At 39.5% G+C, this 18825-nt stretch overlaps 1 long non-coding RNA gene across 2 annotated transcripts in view; it reads left to right on the top strand.

Annotated features, from left to right (window-relative positions):
- The window catches only part of LOC128103702 (uncharacterized), a 119217-nt gene extending 101137 nt beyond the window's left edge, over positions 1-18080 (top strand). For both annotated transcript variants that reach the window (XR_008215756.1, XR_008215755.1), the window contains exon 5: positions 15890-18080. This is a non-coding gene — a long non-coding RNA (uncharacterized LOC128103702). The remainder of the gene's footprint in view (positions 1-15889) is intronic.
- Positions 18081-18825: the final 745 nt, after the last annotated feature.

The following is an 18825-nucleotide window of genomic DNA, read 5'->3' as shown; positions in this document are numbered from 1 at the left end:
GAAAAGAGACAGAAGAGAGCGGCAAGTAGACTGGTGGTTGACAGAGGTTTGAGAGGAAGAATGTTGATGTACAGGGATGTCATAAGGGCCATTTCTTCTGGGATGATGTACTTGTTTGTATCCTGTTGGTGATGATATTTCTGTGAACCTATACACACCGCATTCACAGAGCGGCACAACATTGGTTGTTCCCCAAAAGTTCATTTACCATGCAGCAATTTAAAAATCGGGGAAAAAAATTATGCCCGAAGAAAACCCCGAGTGCCGTTATTTGTAGCAAGGCTCTGTGGCTGACCCCCACATCCACTCCCACACAATCTCTTTAAGTGAAAAGTTTTCTAAGCACAGGCTTTTGATGTTATTCTGTGTTTTAAACAGAATGATTTAAAAGCATGTTAAGGTAATTATCCATAGTTGATGTCGAAGAAGGAGAAAAAAAAAAGCTGTGTTCTAAAAAAGCTTTTAAACAACATTTAAAGCAATAAGCAGCATTGGGAAAAGTGATTTTCTTTTCTTGAGATGACCCCCCCACCAAGTGATGCTTTTGTTGATGCCTCTATGAGACTGTGAGGAGGCAATACTTTAAGAATTCTTTGCTGTAATGTAAAATTGACTGGAGATTCCCTTTTCCCCTCCCGTTTTCTAATCCCAGTAATAGAAAGACACGTGTCCATATCACTGTTCAGTGAACTGCAGAACAATGAGGAACCCTGTCCTTGATTGCATAGCAATTCAGTGAAGGAAGCTTAGAATTGGTTTGCCTGCTGTTTCTTGTACTGTGTGCCTTCTAGTCTTGTGACTTCATGCTTTACTCGAGAGTTAGGAATCGTCAGACAACAGGAAAGGAGAGGGAAGGCAAAGCAGAAGTGTGATTCTAAAATTTGTACAGGAGGGAAAAATCAGAGGCTTATTAAATTCGGAAGGTTACGTCTCTGAATAATTTATTCATAAAATTTAATTTGTGTAAGAATGTTTATGGCAAAACTGCACGCTGGCTGTAAAACCTGAAGTAAAAGCAACAAACTGTGCTATTGCAGAACTGGTTTCTGCAGCAAGTGGTTTCTTCTTTCCCTCACTCTTTTCCCTTTTTTAGCCTGACCTGTCATTATCATGCAGCCAGAAGAAAGTAATCTACTTTCTCAGAAGATAACGAGATACTTTTGTGTTTTGTTTTATGTAAATGTATTTTGGTGATGTGAATGTCTGAGTTTCCCTGCATGAAAACAATCAGTTCCCATGCTAGATGCGACGCACAGCAACAATGCTGGGAGACTGTTCATTTGAAATGACTTAGTTCAGAATCAGAGCCAGAGGAACTGTAATGGACTGTGTGGAACCACAGGTGGCCCAGCTCTCCTGACCTGTGTTTTTCTCAGCGAGTGTCAAAGTCTTTAACCTGGATTACTTAGTGCTACTCTTTCTGTTTGCAGTGCTGAGAACTGACCCTGTCATTGTATTTGTGTGTGTGTGTGTGTGTGTGTGTGTGTGTGTGTGTGTGTGTTTTCATGCATGTGTTCTGTGACAGGGTCTCAGTTAGCTCAGGCTGACCTCAAACTTGTTATGTAGCCAAGTATGACCTCCCAAGTGCTGGGATTGTAAGTATGGGCCACCACAGCAGGTTTAGGATTGAATCTTTTATGTAATGACTTAGTTCTAAACACCAGTGAGAGTATCCTCACCCTGTAACCCCTTCACTCAGCAGGATTTCTTTCATTGGTTTAGTAAACTATTATTGTGGACACATTGAATAACCCACGGGAGAACATTGCTTTCACATTCATTGAAATGTGTAACTATTGCAGCTTCTTCCCAATGCTAAATGCTTTTAGAAATAAAAAAAAAGTTATAACATATGATGTTCCAGGAAATCATGTTCTTAGATGTATAAACCACTGGGTGATAATTTGTGACAGGAGCACATAGCTGACATCTGTGAGACAAAGATTTGTCAGGTAGAAGTGACACCCCACTGATGAGTGATAGAATCTCATGACCCTTCTCTTTTCCTGTAGAATAAAGATGGGGCGATGGGGACTAAAATGTCCAAACTTCTAATCATAATAGCAGTATTTGATTAAAGATCAGTAGTGTACAGGCCACAGAGGTATTTGCATAATCTGTATTTTCTTCACTATTCATAATAGCCAAGAGGGAGCCCATCAACAGACGAAAGGATAAGGACAATGTGGGTACATACATAACATCTTATTCGGCCATAAAGAAGAATGGAGTGATGCCATTTTCAGGAAAATGGATGGAACTAGTGTGGTAGTTTGAATGAGGATTGTCCCCCACAGGTCCAGGTATTTGAACACTTTGAGCTGGTGATGCTGTTGTGAAGGTTATGGAGTCTTTAGAAGGTAGAGTCTTGCTGGAAGAAGTATGTCACGGAGTGAATGGGTTTTGATGCTTTACAGACTGGACTTACTTCCTATTTTCTTTCTCAGTTTCATATGTGTGGATAAGATGTGAGCTATTTGCTTCTCAACTGCTAGGCTGGCCTCAGAGTCCTACCGCCATGCCTTCCCTACCATGATGGTTTCTATCCCCCTGGAACTATAATCTAATGACTCTCTTCTGCTCTAAGTTACCTTTGGTTGTGATATTTCATCACAGCAACAGAAAAGTAGCTGGAGGTCATTACGTTAAGTGAACTATGCTAGACTTAGACACACGCCATGTTTCTTTCATATGAATTGCCCCGGCCAGTGGGGTGTCAATGGGGGCGACCCATCTGTGGGAGAGAATGAAAGGGATGGAGAGACATGAAAGAAGACAGCAAGACAGTGTTCTGATCAAGCTGCAAATTTTATTCTCCTCAGCAAGGCTTATATATGGAGGGGGAGGGGGCAGGAAAGAGGGAAGGGGTGTAGTACGTGCCATACGTGCAGGTGAAGGGGGACGTGCAAGTCTTGAGGGTGTTGTGCTAGGTGGTAAGATCACTGGTCAGACCCCATTGTTCTGTTGATGTGCTACCTGACCTACCTGACCTGTTCTTTATCTTTGGGGGCATCTGGTTTAGGGCAGGGGCTTGTTCTCTGGCCTAGCTAGTACTTTTCCATGGTCCATGTTTGGTCCCTGACAATGAATAATATAGATAAAATGTACTACATGAAGGTAGAAGGGAGACTATGTGAGGTCTAAAGGAAGAGGCTGGAACAAAAAAAGGATAATGGACAGAAGAAAGACAATTGCATTTTTCTCTTATAGGCAGAACTGAAATTACAGATATACTATATATTACCTATATGATATGAAAGCAGAAGAGGAACTATTTGGGGGGAGGAAGAAGAGGTAAGAGAGGCAGAGGTAGCAATGAGGAAATAGAAAAACCACAATAATATATAATCTATGAACATGTCACAGTGAAGCCCATCATTCTGTTTGTCAAAAATTAGTAATAAATGTAAAACAAGTGAAAAATTTATTGACACTACGACATTAAGATATAGACATATGTCTAAGGGGGTTCCTTAATCACCCAAATCTTTATTATATATGAGAACAAAGGGGTGGCAAGATATTGCTATCTGCAAGTGTTGCAATTCTGGTGCATGTTGGGGTGGCTCTCTCACTAAACACCTCTCTACTGCTGTAGTGCAAACTTTAAACAAGGGTCTGGAGAGATGGCTCAGCAGTTGAGAGCAAAGTTGCTCTTGCTGAGGACCTAGGCTTAATTCTTAGCACCCACATCAGGCAGCTCATGACTGCTTGTAACACCAGCTCTGGGAGACTTGATGCCCTCTTCTGGCCTCCAAGGTACTTCCACACACAGTACACACACTCACTTAGGTACATACACATACACTAAATCTTTTGAAAATTTAAATAATAGGCTAACAACTTTTCATTAATTTTGCCTTTTGACGTGAACTTATTCTTTCCCTTTCCCTGGAGGATGAGTAAATATTAGTCTAGTGCTCCCAAATGCCTTGCCATTTCTTTAAACATAGGCATTCAAGAATGAAAACATGGTCTCAGTGACCACAGTGCTTTTGAAAGATGGAACAATGTCATGGTGGATAATTTTTTCACCAAAATGTGAAAATATATATGAAATGTATATTTTGTGAAAATATATATTTTCAAAATGTGAAACTATATATGGTATACATGTATGCGCACACACACACACATATATTATATATTACTAATATAATATATGTGTGTGTGTGTGTGATAATATATGTGTGTGTGTGTGTGTGTGTGTTAACCAAATCTTGACTACTATTTTGGTAAAACAAAACCTCAAGTATTTATCTCTTGATATCAAGATTTGAACTCAAATTTCTTCATGAATAATAAGTGCTGAGAAGAAAAGGAATTTGAAGCTAAATAGGATTTTCTTCCAAATTGGTATTGAAAAATCAGTGTAGAATGATGAGAAATTGGAAATACATGTTACATTATAGTTGGGACAAGACAGTGTGCAGCAGGTCAATCTGGAAATGAGCTTGTTATTCAAATATGGCTTTTCTTAAAAGTGGTGCCATTTAGACTGAATTAATTGATATGTTAGAGGAATAATTTTCTCCCAGTAGGATTAGATCATAATAATTTCCTAAATTAGTAGAACAAAACCCTTGTATACATAAAAAAACCACCCTAGCAGAGTCCTTGACTTATAAAAAGTGTGTAATAAAACTTAGTAATCTTCTTGGACTTCACTATTTAAAAACATGCTTCTCAAAATGTTGCCCCATAGCACCATTTTTTGGTGAACTCATGTAGAGTCCAACATATGGTAATAGATGACATCAGAGCTATTTTGGCCAAAGAGGACTTTGGAGCTTAGTATTTGTGGTCCTGGACTCTTCTGTTTGCTCCCTGCTACCCCACTGAACACCCTTCTGATAATTATCTGGTCTCACGCCCATCCTCATTCCCAGAAGGTTAGCTACAGAGCTACCTCTATTCTGAGGATTCCACCCAAAGAATGCAAATTGAAAACATCAACACTACAGTTTAGTAAGGCAGTCTTTTCAGATGTAATAACCAGAAGTGTCATATTCAATAACGTCCACCACAACTTATTACAGATAATCAAATTGGTTAACTTTAATGCATCAGAAGAATAATCACTCATGAACTTAGTATTATTCATTGAAAAACACACGAACACACATATATTTGTAAATATTTTGAGAGAGTTATAACATTTTAGGAATATTTTTAATTTATTCATTAAAAAAATTTCTGTACATATAGCATATATCTTGGTCATATCCAAACAAAATTCTCCCTCCTGCTTCTGACCAGATCACTCAATGCATCTCTCATTCCACCTTATTCATGTCTTCTCCTTTTAAATTTTTTTATAACTCACCAAGTCCAATTAGCGCTGCCTAAATGCATGAATGTGGGGCCATCCACTTAAACATGGGCAACCTACCATCAACCGTATCCCTAAAGAAGCATGATTCCTCCTTAACCCAGCAGCCATCAGCGAAGAGTGGAATTTCTTAGTTCCCTCTCCCACTCATGCTGGCATGTTGACTGACATGATCCTGTGCATGTAACATAGCTGCTGTAAGTTTATGTGGGTGTACGGCCATGCCATGTCCAGAAATTTGCATCTCACAGTATTCTTCCTTATCTTATGGGTCTTACTTTCTTTTCACCCTCTCTTACACGATATGCCTTGAGCCTTGGGAGGTGGTTGGTGTCCCATTTTTGGCTGAGCATTCAACAGTTACTTATTCTCAGTGCTTCGATAAATTTGGTTTCTGCTTTGACTACTGCCCTCTGCAAAACAAACCTCCTCTGACCAAGGTTGAGAGCAGCACTAATCTATGGAGATAAACATAAGTATTTAGAACACGGTTTGACAACATGTTCGTTTAGCAAAACAATAGTATGAATCCCCACTCCCATGGCTTACGTCCTCCAGAGACACGGCCTTTGATCAGGTACCTGTCATGAATTTCTTCCTATGGAACAGGCCTCAAATCCAATCATAAAGCAACTGGTTACCCCCATCACAGTCATGCCACTGTTGTAGCAGTGGACACATTGTGCTTGGTAGGTCAGTAGTGCAGCATGCAGGGCTCACTGCTGGGTATGATCAAGGATGACCTTTTTCCCTTTGCAGACTGTGTAGCACCCTCTGAGACTAATAAAACCTAGCCAGTAGGGAAAAGGTTTCTAGTAGATAAACACTTTAAAGACAATGTCCAACTAATTGTAATTAATGTAATTCGACTGATTGGTGTAAAGGAAAATACTAAGATTGAAATACTGAGAAACATATACACCAAGTAAGAACTTCTTATTTAAAGAATTGGCATTTTGAATAAATATAGGCAGTTGGTCTCTAAACATTAAACCGATTTCAATACCCCTTGGATCAACAAAAATAATAGTGGTTCCTGAAACAGGAGAGACATCCTGTATAGCTTGGTTTCCATGTTGTGTCCAGTTTTCTCTCTGCTGTGACTATGTGTTGCTTCTGATTCACAAGCCAGTCATAGGCTCATACAAATTTAGTATGCCCTGAAGGTAATTTGCTCTAGGGACACAGTCAGAAGGCTAAATATGATTTTGAAGGTTGTAAACTATGCTTACCAATTTAGTGTTATTCAATCAGGCCTAATTTATACTTTCAGCATAAACTACAAACGGAACAGCCAGAATTTGCCTGGTGAACGGAACGTCCAAGGCAAAGAAAGACTTCTAGCAAATTCTCTAGTGTGTACCTAATTGATACTTCTATTGAAAAGAGATTGAGCATGTTTGTCAGCATCCCCAAATGAAACAGAAGTGCCTCTGATCGCTCCTAGAATGCTTGCAAAAATCCTATGCTGTGTTTTGGATCAGTAATCTTAGCTTGGCCAGCTTTTTCTGTCATTGGTATTATTTCCCAAGATGGGTCAATATCCCTTAAAATGGAAGATTCACAATGATTGTGACTCAATATCTGGCTATTTTCCCCATTCCTGTATCCACTGCCTTGGAGTCAGCTTTACACCTCAACATATTCTAAGGCTCAAAGTACATTTGCTGGAGATTGGCATACTTACAACTTATTATAACTTAGGCTGTAAAGACAGTATGCCCATGTTAGCAAGTCCCTGTGTATATACTGATAATAGTTTAAACATCACTCTCAACTTAAATAACATACCATGCATTTTACCAATGTGAAGGTTATGATAATTTTAATAAACTTACAGAACTTTTCAGGTAACAACATAATCTATTATTTCAATCTCTTAAAAAATCTTCCTTATACCCACATGGAATCAATTCAGTTCTTACTTCCAGCCCCAGGCAAACAAAAATATGTCCTTTCCTGGACATTTCTTAGAAATGAAAACATGAGCTGGGTGTGGTGTGGTGGCACACATCTTTAATCCCAGCACTGAGGAGGCAGAGGCAGGTGAATCTCTGAGTTTGAGGCCAGCCTGGTCTCACATAGTGAGTTCCAGAGCAGTCAAAGCTCTGTAGAGAGACCTTGTCTCAAAACAAAACAAAAACAAACAAACAGCCAACAACAAAAACAAACCAAAGGGGAACAAATTAAATTTGTTTTCCTTTTTGCTTCTGGATGTTTTTATCGTGGTGTTTTTGAAATTAATGTATACTCTATATAGGAGTACTTCATTAATTTTTCTAGCTGAGTAATATTCCACTGAATGGATATGATATATTTTATTCATTCATCAGACGAACATTTGAGCTTCTTTTAATTTGTGGCTCATACAAATAATGTTGCCAGAAGTATTAAATAAATACTTATGTGGACACCTGTTTTATATTACCTGAATAGATTGGGAGTTGATGGGATATATAAGAAAAATTATCTTCAATTTTCAGGATATCATCAAACGATTTTCCAAAGTGGCAATGTCATTTTAATTTCAACAAGAAATATGTGAATTCTTTGTAAAACTTACTATGGTTTGTTGCTTATTACAGCTATCCTGGTGAATATGAAATGACATCCCATTGTGGCTTTAATGGATGATAGTGATGAGTATTTTATATGCTTAAGTACTGGCCTATCTTTTAAGGTAAAATGACTGTTCTATGTAGTCTTTTGTTCATTTAAAATGAAGTTTTCTGATTTGTTTTATGAATTTGTTATACTTAAACACTTGATTTACAAATAGTCTTCTTTTAGTCTTCATTTTATTTTAGACAAGTCTCATGTAGCCCAGGCTGGCCTCAAGCTTGTGGTGGGGCCAAGGATGAGCTCATGTTTCTCATCCTCTTGCCTTCACATCCTGAGTGCTCAGATTAGAGGCATGCCTCTTGTGGTTTGTATAGTGCCTGGGACTGAACCAGTGTTTCTTGTGTCCCAGACACGATTCCAACAACTAAGCTACCTCTTATTTCTTCTGTGTGTGTGTGTGTGTGTGTGTGTGTGTGTGTGTGTGTGTGTGTGTATGTGCGTGCGTGCAACTGTGTGCATGTGAGTGTGTAAAAGTTTATACTTGAAGGCTTGACATTGACATTAGGTGTCCTCAAGCACTCTCTACTTTATTTATTGAGGCAGAGTTTCTCACTTTGCTACATCCTGATCCAGAGAGAGAGAGAGAGAGAGAGAGAGAGAGAGAGAGAGAGAGAGAGAGAGACTGGCTGGGCCTGGAATGGGCTTTTTAAAGCTCAAAGTCTGGTCCCAGTGACACACTTCCTTCAACAAGTCCACATCTCCTAATCCTTCTAATCCTTTCAAAGAATTCTACTCCCTGGTGACTAAGCATTCAAATTTATGAGCCTATGGAGTCCATTCTTATTCAAACCACCACACACTTGAATCCAGAACTTGTTAGTTTCAGCTAGGAAGCATGCCAGTATCCTTGCCTGGGTCTCTGGAGGCTGCTGTACCTGCTTGGCTTCTACATGAGTGCCTGTCCTAGCTCTGTGGCTTCTACATGACTGCCTGTCCCGGCTCTGGTCTTTGCACTTGCCCAGTAAGCACTCTATCCACTGAGTCATCTCTCCAGCCTCTTTTTTAAAAATTTAATGGGCCGGGCGTTGGTGGCGCACGCCTTTAATCCCAGCACTCGGGAGGCAGAGCCAGGCGGATCTCTGTGAGTTCGAGGCCAGCCTGGGCTACCAAGTGAGTTCCAGGAAAGGCGCAAAGCTACACAGAGAAACCCTGTCTCGAAAAACCAAAAAAAAAAAAAAAAAAAAAAAAAAAAAAAAAAAAAAAGTTTAATGGTGTATTTTCTTTCTTTTCTTTTTTTAAACACAAATGTTTAAAGATTTGAAGTCCAAATTAGAGTACAGCAGCCCTTTAGGAGGCTGATTTCAATGTGAGGTTCCCAGGTTCCTGCTCTTTTGGTTTTCATGTCCATGGCACATCCTTTCCCATTCTTTCACTTCCTCTGTGTGTGTGTGTCCCTACAGGTGACACGAGTCTCTTGCAGCAACCTGTAGTGGGATCCCTCACGATCTTCCAATCACTTTAGGTCTTTTTGTTGCAGAACTTGACCCATGTACATTCAAAGTAATCACTGACAGGTGAGCTCAGACTCCCACTTTGTTAATTGTATTTTGACTCTGTAGCTCTCATTCCCTTTTCCCCTTTAGCAGTCTACTTTGGCGATTAGGTGATTTTCCTCAGTGGAACCCCTTATTTTGTTTCTGTGAGTAGAAACCTCATGTCGGCTACTTTTCTTATGGCTGTGACAAAATACCAGACAAGAAGCCACTTATGGGAGGCCAAGTGGTCACATGACATCCAAGCCAGGAAGCAGAGTGGGACCCAGAAGTGGGGCCAGGCTAGAAAACCTCAAGACCCACACCCTAGTGATCCACTTGCTCCAGCAAGCTCCACCCCTAAAGCTTCTACAACCTTCTCAAATGGTGCCACCAACAGGGGATAAAGAGTTTAAACTATGGGTGGCATAGTCTCATTCAAATCACAACCTCAATTTAAACTTTTTTCCTTTTAAATAATTTTTAAAGCTAGTCTACAAAGTAATGGGCAATTCTTTATTTTTATAATATATATCATCTATGTCTCTACAGTGTAGGTCAGTCTAATAAATGCCCTTTCATATCAGTTCTGTTCCCTTAGAGAACCCTGACTAATGCAGATTGTGGTACCAAGGAGGATCTATTAGTGTGACAGGCCTGACCATGTGGTTACTTTTGGAAGCATGTGGACGACTTTGGGACTTTGGACTAGAAAAGCAGTTGAATGCTGCAAGCAGAGATTAATGGCACATCCTAGTAGGAGCTTGGAAGGCAGTAGTGTTGAGAACTTTGTGGACTGTAGAGGGTCAGCTCAAGAGGTTTCAGAGGGGAACAATATTAGAAACTAGGCTGCAGACTGTTCTTGTGATGTTTTGGCAACGAATGTGGCTGCTTTCTGCCCTTGTCCTAAGAATGTCCCTGGGGCTAAGTTAAAAAGTAAGGGACTCTAAGTCTAAGGTGCAGTAACAACATGTACCTTGGTGGTAACCAACAGTTCCCTAGTTGGGCTTAAGACCAACTCAACACAAGGGAAACCATGAGTGGTACTAGAAACCTAGTCAATACCAAGGGATAGTGAATCATGGATATTGGAGGAGAACCTACAACCACCATTTTACTAAGCCAGCAAAACCCCCAACTATATTGTAAATATTTTTCCTTATACCCTCAGGCAAGTGTAGTCCCCTATCCCTCATCAAGGAAGCTATTCTTGGCAACAAATAGAGACCATTACAGGAAGTCATAACCAATCAAAATGCAGAGCTGTGGAGCACATTTTTGAGGATGGAAACATCTACAAAACAACTCCTGCACCTAAGTAAGGCTCAGGGAACATTGCAGAAGAGGAGTAAAAAGATTGTAAGACCCAGAGGATGAGGGAGTCCTCTGTGAGACTGTGTCTCCTAGTGACAGGATATATATATGTGTGTGTGTGTGTGTGTGTGTGTGTGTGTGTGTAAATATATATGCATATAGCAATAATTAATGAAAAAGGCTATGAATTTGAAAGAGCAAGGAAGGGTATATTGGAGGGTTTGGAGGGAGGAAAAGGAAGGGGGAAATAATGTAATTTTATAGTAATCTCAAAAATAAAAGAAGTAATTTTAAAAGTAATGGACTGATTTCTTTGACAAAGGAGATTTCAAGACAGCCTAATATTGACTCTATCATGTGATTATTGGTAGTCACTCTTATGCAGGTCTACAATGAAAAACAGCAAATGGGGCAGAAAGAAACACATAATGTCCAGTTTGGAAAGGAAAAGGACATCGGCAAGCTTAATGTTACATAAAAGCTTGTATTGGAAGAGAGGTTATAATTATTAAGAAGATTGGAGCCATTAAAGAGAAGCCAAATCTACTTTGGGATAATGGGAAGGGTGCCCCCAAGCAAGATCCACCCAGCTAGTCTTCAGACCTTTGAAAGGAAAAGGCCTAAGAAATTAATAAAAGCTACTGCAAATGTGTTTCAAGTGGCCAGCATTCATCCCAAGTGAGCAGCCTGACTTGGCAGTGTTATTCACATGGAGTGAATGAAAAATAATCAAGTAAAGGGACTGTGGAATCTTCTCTCATGGTTAAGGACATTCACTGAGGCCAGGCAGTGGGTGGCAGGGCAGTTCCTGCCTGAAGGTCCTGAGAAGACAAGAGGCCCTGAGAGGGCATTGTGTGACACTTTGAAGATATAACCTGTATTGAAATAAAACTCTAAGATGTTAGCGGTACAAGAGCCATGAGGCATCTGCCAAGGGGAGCTGCATACAGGTAGTGGAACTAGCCTCAGAGAGCTCAGATGTATTTTTGCAGACAGAAAAGCTGAAAGGACAGTGCCAGTTATGCCCTTTGACATGGAGCTACAGGATTTGGAGTTTTCCTTGCTGGGTTTTGGTTTTGCTCTGCCCCAGCATTTCCTCACTGTGACCTGATTCCTTCCTTTGGAATGGTAATGAATATTCTTTGGCACTGTTTGTTGGAATTACCCAATTGTCTTTTGATTTTAAAGGTGTTTACAATTAAGAGATTAATTTGAGTCTTAGAAGAGATTTTGGACTTTTAAACAGCATTGAGACTGTGAGAGACTATGGAAATTGGAAATTGGACAAATGGTATTTTGTCTTATCATATGACAATGGGGATTATACAGACTAGGGAGTGTAATGTGGTATTTGAATGAAATGTCCATCATAAGTCTCAGGCATTTTAATACTTGGTCCCCAGTTGGTGACTGTTTGGAGAGGATTAGGAGGCAAGTACTCGCTGGAGGAAATTTATCATTGGGGTGGGCTCTGAGATTTCATAAGACTTGTGCCATTTTGAGTTAGCCCTCTCTGGCTCTTGCTTGTGGTGCAAGATGTAAGTTCTTGGCTGTTCCTGTCACCACGCCTTTCCTCAGCCAGCATGGACTCTCATTCTCTGAAACTGTAAACCCAATTAAAGGCTCTCTTTTATAAGTTGCCCTGGCTATGGTGTTTTATCACAGAGATAGTAAAGCAACATTCCATCAACACTTGGTATTTTAAAGTAATCTAGTAACAGACAGCCATTTCTCTATGTGGAACATCTGGGCCTGAACCTCTGAGCTAATTTCTGCAACTGGATTTCATCTAGTGCCATCTCACTATATTTTTTTGGTTACTTTTATTGCCATAAGCCTCTTCCTTTGAAGAGCTCACAACAACCATATTGTTAATGTGTCCCAGCCTGATTGCTGGATTACGTGATGGATCATCTCTTTTACAGTAGTCGTTAGTGTCTTGCTGCTAATTGTCATTTGATCTCAGAGTCCCCTCTTGACAGAGTGGGGATCAGCATTGGTACTGAATTTCAGATTGCCTTTCAACTCTTTCCTTCTTAGCCTTGTTGCTCTTCTTCCAGGGCTGGATGAAGTGCAAGCACTTCCCATTCCATCACCAGTTATTTTAAGATGGCAACTTTGTAAAAAGGCAGATTCTTAGTCTGTAGTTCAAACTGATCTAGAACTCACTAGGGAGCCAAGGATAGCCTCAAACTCAAGGTAATTCCTCTTGAGGTCTGGGATTATAGGCATGATCTACACTATGCTAGCTGATAACTTTGTTGTTATAATACTGTAACCCCGAATACACATTATCGTGGTTCTGATGTTATGATTTATATTGCATTGTGATTCTTGGTGGTCAGCTTGATTATATCTGGAATTAATTAAAACCTGAATGGCTGGGCACACATGAGAGATTTTTTCTTAACTCATTTGAACTGGGATTTATTATTATACATAATAAATATTTTATATATTGTAATTATATAATTATATAATCATACATTTATTATATAAATGCATATAATAAAATATAATTTAATAGAGTATAATTATAAACATATTTTATATATTAGTACATGAAATATATAAATATATTGTTATATATATTTATATATCATTATTTTTATATATAATAGTAAGTAAGTAATTTTTATTAGTTCTAATCTGGATCTTTGAGGTGGGAAGAAATATCTTTAATCCAGATCTTTTAAGGTGGGAAGGTCTACCTTTTTAATTAAATAATTTAAATTTTTTATTTTATTTAATTAACATTTTTTTCATTTATTTTGCATACTGACCACACTTTTCCCTCTTTCCTCTCCTCCTGTTCACCCCCTTCCCATCTACCCCACTCCCCATCCACTCCTCCTCCATCTCCATTCAGAAAGGGGCAGGTCTTCCACAGGCTTGAACAAAGCATGGCACATCAAGTTGAGGTAGGACTGAGCTCTTCCCCCTGCATAAAGTCTGGGCAAGGTAATCCAGTATGGAGAACAGGTTTCCAAAAGCCAGCTAAGCATCAGGGACAGATCCTGATCTCACTGCTAGGAGCCTTACAAACAGACCAAGCTACACAACTGTAACACACTCGCAGAGGGCCTAGCTTGGTCCCATGCAGGCTCCCTAACTGTTGGTCCAGTGTCCATGTGCTCCTAGGAGCTTAGGTCAGCAGTCTCTGTGGGTTCCTCCATCACGACCTTGACCCCTCTGGCTCATACCATCCCTCTTCCCTTTCTTCAGGAGGACTCCCAGAGCTTGGCCCAGTGCTTGGCTGTGGATTTCTGCATCTGCTTCTATCAGTTACTGGATAAAGGCTCTCTGATGACAATTAGGGTAATCACCAATCTGATTACAGTAGATGGCCAATTCAGGCACCCTTTCCACTATTGCTAGGAGTCTTAGCTGGGGTCCTTGTGGATTCCTGGGAATTTCCTTGTCACCAGGTTTCTCCCTAACCCCAAAATGCCCACCCCCATCTTTCTTACTCCCCCCCTCAGTCCTGCCCCCAACCTGCTACCTCAAGTTCCCATCCCCCATCCCCCTACCCTTGTCCCCAGTTTACCCAGGAGATCTCTTCTGTTTCCCCCTCTTAGGGAAAACCATGCTTCCCTCTTTGGGACCTCTTTGTTATCTAGTCTCTCTGGGGCTGTGGATTGTAGGTTGGTTATCCCGTACTTTACTCCTAATATCCACTTATGAGTGAGTACCTGCCATGTTTGTCTTTTTGGGTCTGGGTTACCTCACTCAGAATGCTTTTTTTTCTAGTTCCATCCATTTGCCTGCAAATTTCATGAGGTCATTTTTTTTTTTTTTTTTTTTTTTTTTACAGTTGAGTGATACTTCATTGTGTAAATAAATGTACCACATTCTCCTTATCCATTCTTTGGTTGAGGGGCATCTAGCTTGTTTCCAGGTTCTGGATATTATGAATAATGCTGCTATGAACAGAGTTGAGCAAGTGTCCTTGCAGTATGATTGAATATCCTTTGGGTATATGCCCAAAAGTGGTATATCTGGGTCTTGAGGTAGATTGCTTCCCATTTTTTTTTGAGAAACTACCATATCAATTTCCACAGTGGCTGTACAAGTTTGCACTCCCACCAGCAATGGAGGAGTGTTCCCCTTACTCCACATCTTCTCCAACATAAGCTGTCATCAGTGTTTTTGATCTTAGCCATTCTGACAGGTGTAAGATGGTATCTCAGATTCATTTTGATTTGCATTTCCCTGATGATTAAGGATTTTGAACTATTCTTTAAATGTATTTTGGCAATTTGAGATTCTTCTGTTGAGAATTCTCTATTTAGATCTGTAGCCCATTTTAAATTGGATTATTTGGTATTTTGATGTCTATTTTCTTCAGTTCTGTATATTTTGGAGAATACCCTTTGTCAGATGTGGGGTTGGTGAAGATCTTTTTCCATTCTGTGGGCTGTTGTGTTGTCTTATTCACACTGTCCTTTGCCTTACAGAAACTTTTCAGTTTCAGGAGGTCCATTTATTAATCGTTGATCTCAGTGTCTGTGCTACTGGTGTTATATTCAGGAAGTAGTCTCCTGTGCCAATGCATTCAAGCCTAGTTCCCACTTTCTTTTCTATCAGGTTCAGTGCAACTAGATTTATGTTGAGGTCTTTGATCCACTTGGACTTGAGTTTTGTGCAGAGCAATAGATATGAATCTATTTGCAATCTTCTGCATGCTGCCATCCAGTTATGCCAACACCATCTATCTGTTCAAGATGCCTTCTTTTTTCCATTGTATAATTTTAGCTTCTGTGTCAAAAATCAGGTGTTCATAGATGTGTGGATTTATGTCAGGGTCTTCAATTCAGTTCCATTGATCCACATGTCTGTTTTTATGCCAATACCAAGCTGTTTTTATTATTATAGTTCTATAGTAGAGGCTGAATTCAGGGATAATGATACCTCTGGAAGCTCCTTTATTGTACAGGACTGTTTTAGCTATCCTGAGTTTTTTTTCCATATGAAGTTAAATATTGTTTTTTTGAGGTCTGTGAAGAATTGTGTTGGGATTTTGATGGGGATTGCATTGAAATGTAGATTGCTTTTGGTAAGATGGCTATTTTTACTATGTTAATCCTACATATCCATGAACATGGGAGATCTTTCCATTTTCTGATTTCTTCAATTTCTTTCTTCACAGACTTAAAGTTCTTGGAAGATCCACCTCTAATCTGGGCCACACTTTAGGCTGGCAGCCTATATAAAGGACATGAAAGAAGTTATCTCTTTGTCTGCTTGCTGTCAGTCTCTCTAGCAAGTCCATTCCTTCACTGGCATTAGAGACTACTTCTTTGAGATTCTGGTATATATAGAAGACCAGCAGAGACATCCAGCCCTGTGGACTGAATAACTACTGGATTCTTGGACTTTGCATTGGTAGGCAGTCATTGTTGGACTAGCTTGACTGCAGCCTGTAAGCCATTCTAATAAATCCCCTCATAGGAGCTTAGAAGATAAGAATGTTGAGAGTAGTGTAGACATTAAAGGCCTGGCTTGTAAGGTTTCAGAGGGAAGCAAAGACTCTACTGGACCATATGTGTGAAGACTCCGTCGTGTCTGATCATTTGGAACTGAAGGGTCAGTTGTGAAACCTTTGGGTTACTGGGACAATTGATGATGGCTATTGGACCTAAGAAATTAGTGGTGATTAAGAAGAGACCAGCATCACTGAGGTTAAATCTTCTGGGAGGTGTTTTTTCAGGGTCAGCACACAGAAGCTGTGTCCCAAAGACAGTCAAGGTTGTACCTTGTGCTAGTAGCTGAACTTGGTAGTGTAAGAGTCATCTAGGTGGTACTGGTTTTGAAGATATGAAGGGATCATGGACAGCAGCTGAGGCTGGGCACTATAAAAATCTATTGGTGAAGCTATTGGTGAAGGTGAAGCCTCAGTAGCAGTTGAAGGCCGAGGACTAAGGGGCCATGCAGAGAAGTTGAGGTTTGGCTCTATGAAGAGAGCTCAGGAGAGGCTATTGGTGAAAGTGCAGCCCAGTTACAGCAGAAGACCCCAGCATTTTGGAGATGCTAGTACCATGGGATGATCATCAAGAACAGCAACAGCAGTGGAGTGGAGCCTGGTGGAGCTTAGAAGACAAGCTGTTTGTGCTGCAGAGGGTGGAGCCGGAGAAGTGACCCAAGTCCTTTGGAGGAGCCCAGAAGATTATGAGTGGATCCCAGACATTAGACACTGAGTCATTTACAGTTGGGGTTTGTTTTTTCTTTGATCTGATTGTGACTGTGCCCTGGTTCTTCCCTCTTGAAGTAGGAAAGTATTTATATTTTGATTTTATAGGCATTCACAGTTGAGAGACTGAATTTAAAAAGAGATTTAAAATTTTAAAAGAGACTTCAGATTTTTAAATAGACCAAATTAAAGTGTTTGAATTTTGTTTTAAACTGTGGCACTTTTAGAACTCGGAATATTTTATATTTTGATGTTCATATTAATGTGTGCCTTTGGGGATGGATGAACAAGAAAGGAAAGGTTGTAGCTTAACAGTGATGTGTTTATGTGTCAAGTTGACAAGGGGTCATTTCTTCTGGCTAGTTTTATGTCAACTTGACACAAGCTAGAGTCTTCAGAGAGGAGGGAGCCTCAATTGAGAAAATGCCTCTATAAGATTGAGCTTTTATGCAAGCCTGTAGGCCATTTTCTTGGTCAGTGATTGATAGGGGAGGGCCCAGCCCATCATGGGTGGTGCCGTCTCTGGGCTGGTGGTCCTAGGTTCTATAAGAAAGCAGATTGAGCAAGCCATGTGGCACAAGCCAATAAGCAGCACTCCTCAATGGCCTTGGCATTAGCTCCTGCCTCCAGGTTCCTGCCCTGCTTGAGTTCCTGTCATGACTTCCTCTAGTGATGAACAGTGATGTGGAAGAGTAAGCCAAATAAACCCTTTCCTCCCCAAATTGCTTTTGGTCATGCTGTTTCATCACAGCAATAGTAACCCTGGCTAAGACATGCATATACTTCAACAAATTGGTTGTAACTCATGCTTTTTATGTTTGTGTCTAAATCTTCATACTAAAAGCACATTACATATTATGATTACAGTATTAAAGTATTATAAAGCTGATTTATTTTACCAGTAAGTTTTATACTTTTTGATGTTTTTGTGCTGCACATTAATGTCCTTTGCTTTCATCTTGAGGAAATATTGTAAGGTAAGCCTGTTGGTAATAACTCTCTCAGCTGTTGCCTGAGAAATCTTTATGTTTTCCTTGTTCCTGGGACAGTTTTGCTGGGTATATTGCTCCTGATTTGAATCTTTTCTATTTTAGGATTTGACTGTGTCGTCCCACTCCTTCCTGGCTGTTAAAAATGGCTGTTAGTAATACTAAATAAAGCTCTACTGTATATTATTTGTTTATTTTCTTTTGATGGTTTTGAGATTTCTCTCTTTTTTAATTTAAATTTTCAGTTGTTTAATTACAGTTATTTTTTTTTTTTTGGATTGACTATATTTAGATACTTTTGACTTTCCTATGCCTGAACATTTATATCTTTCTCCAACTTTGGAGTATTTTATTATTTACTTTTTGAAATCATTGTGCACTTTTTCTCTTTCTTTACATTTGTGGACTTAAAAGTTTTTCTTTTTTGAACTTCTGCAAATCCTGTAAGTGTTCTCCATTCCTTTTCATTTTTTTTCTCCTTCTGATTTTATAACCTCAAATAACCTGGTTTACACTCCAGCAGTTCTACTGTTAATGGTTTCTGTTGCATTTTTCATTTTATTAATTATGTTGTTTAGCCTCAGCCTTTGATTTTTAAAGATCATTTTAATATCTCTTTAATTTCCCATTGTGGTCATTTATTATTTTCTATATTTCACAGAACTATTTATCTGAATTTTCTTGAAGTTTGCTGCACTTCCTTAAAACAGATACTTTAATTCTTTGTCAGGCAGTTTACATACATTCATTTCTGTAGGGTTAGTCATTGGTAATTTATTTTGTTTCTTTGGTTTCCCTGGATGTTCTGGATCCTATGGGTATGTATTAGTCTTGCACATTGTAAGAAGTAAATACTTTTTCCAGTCTTTGTAGATTTGCTTTGTCTGGTAAGACCCTCCAACAGTC

The sequence above is a fragment of the Peromyscus californicus genome, unplaced genomic scaffold (assembly GCF_007827085.1).
Source record: "Peromyscus californicus insignis strain IS unplaced genomic scaffold, ASM782708v3 Scaffold_8__1_contigs__length_139910024, whole genome shotgun sequence".
Taxonomy (NCBI): domain Eukaryota; kingdom Metazoa; phylum Chordata; class Mammalia; order Rodentia; family Cricetidae; genus Peromyscus; species Peromyscus californicus.
The sequence above is the reverse complement of the archived record's forward strand: the minus strand, read 5'-3'. Positions and strand labels throughout refer to the sequence as shown.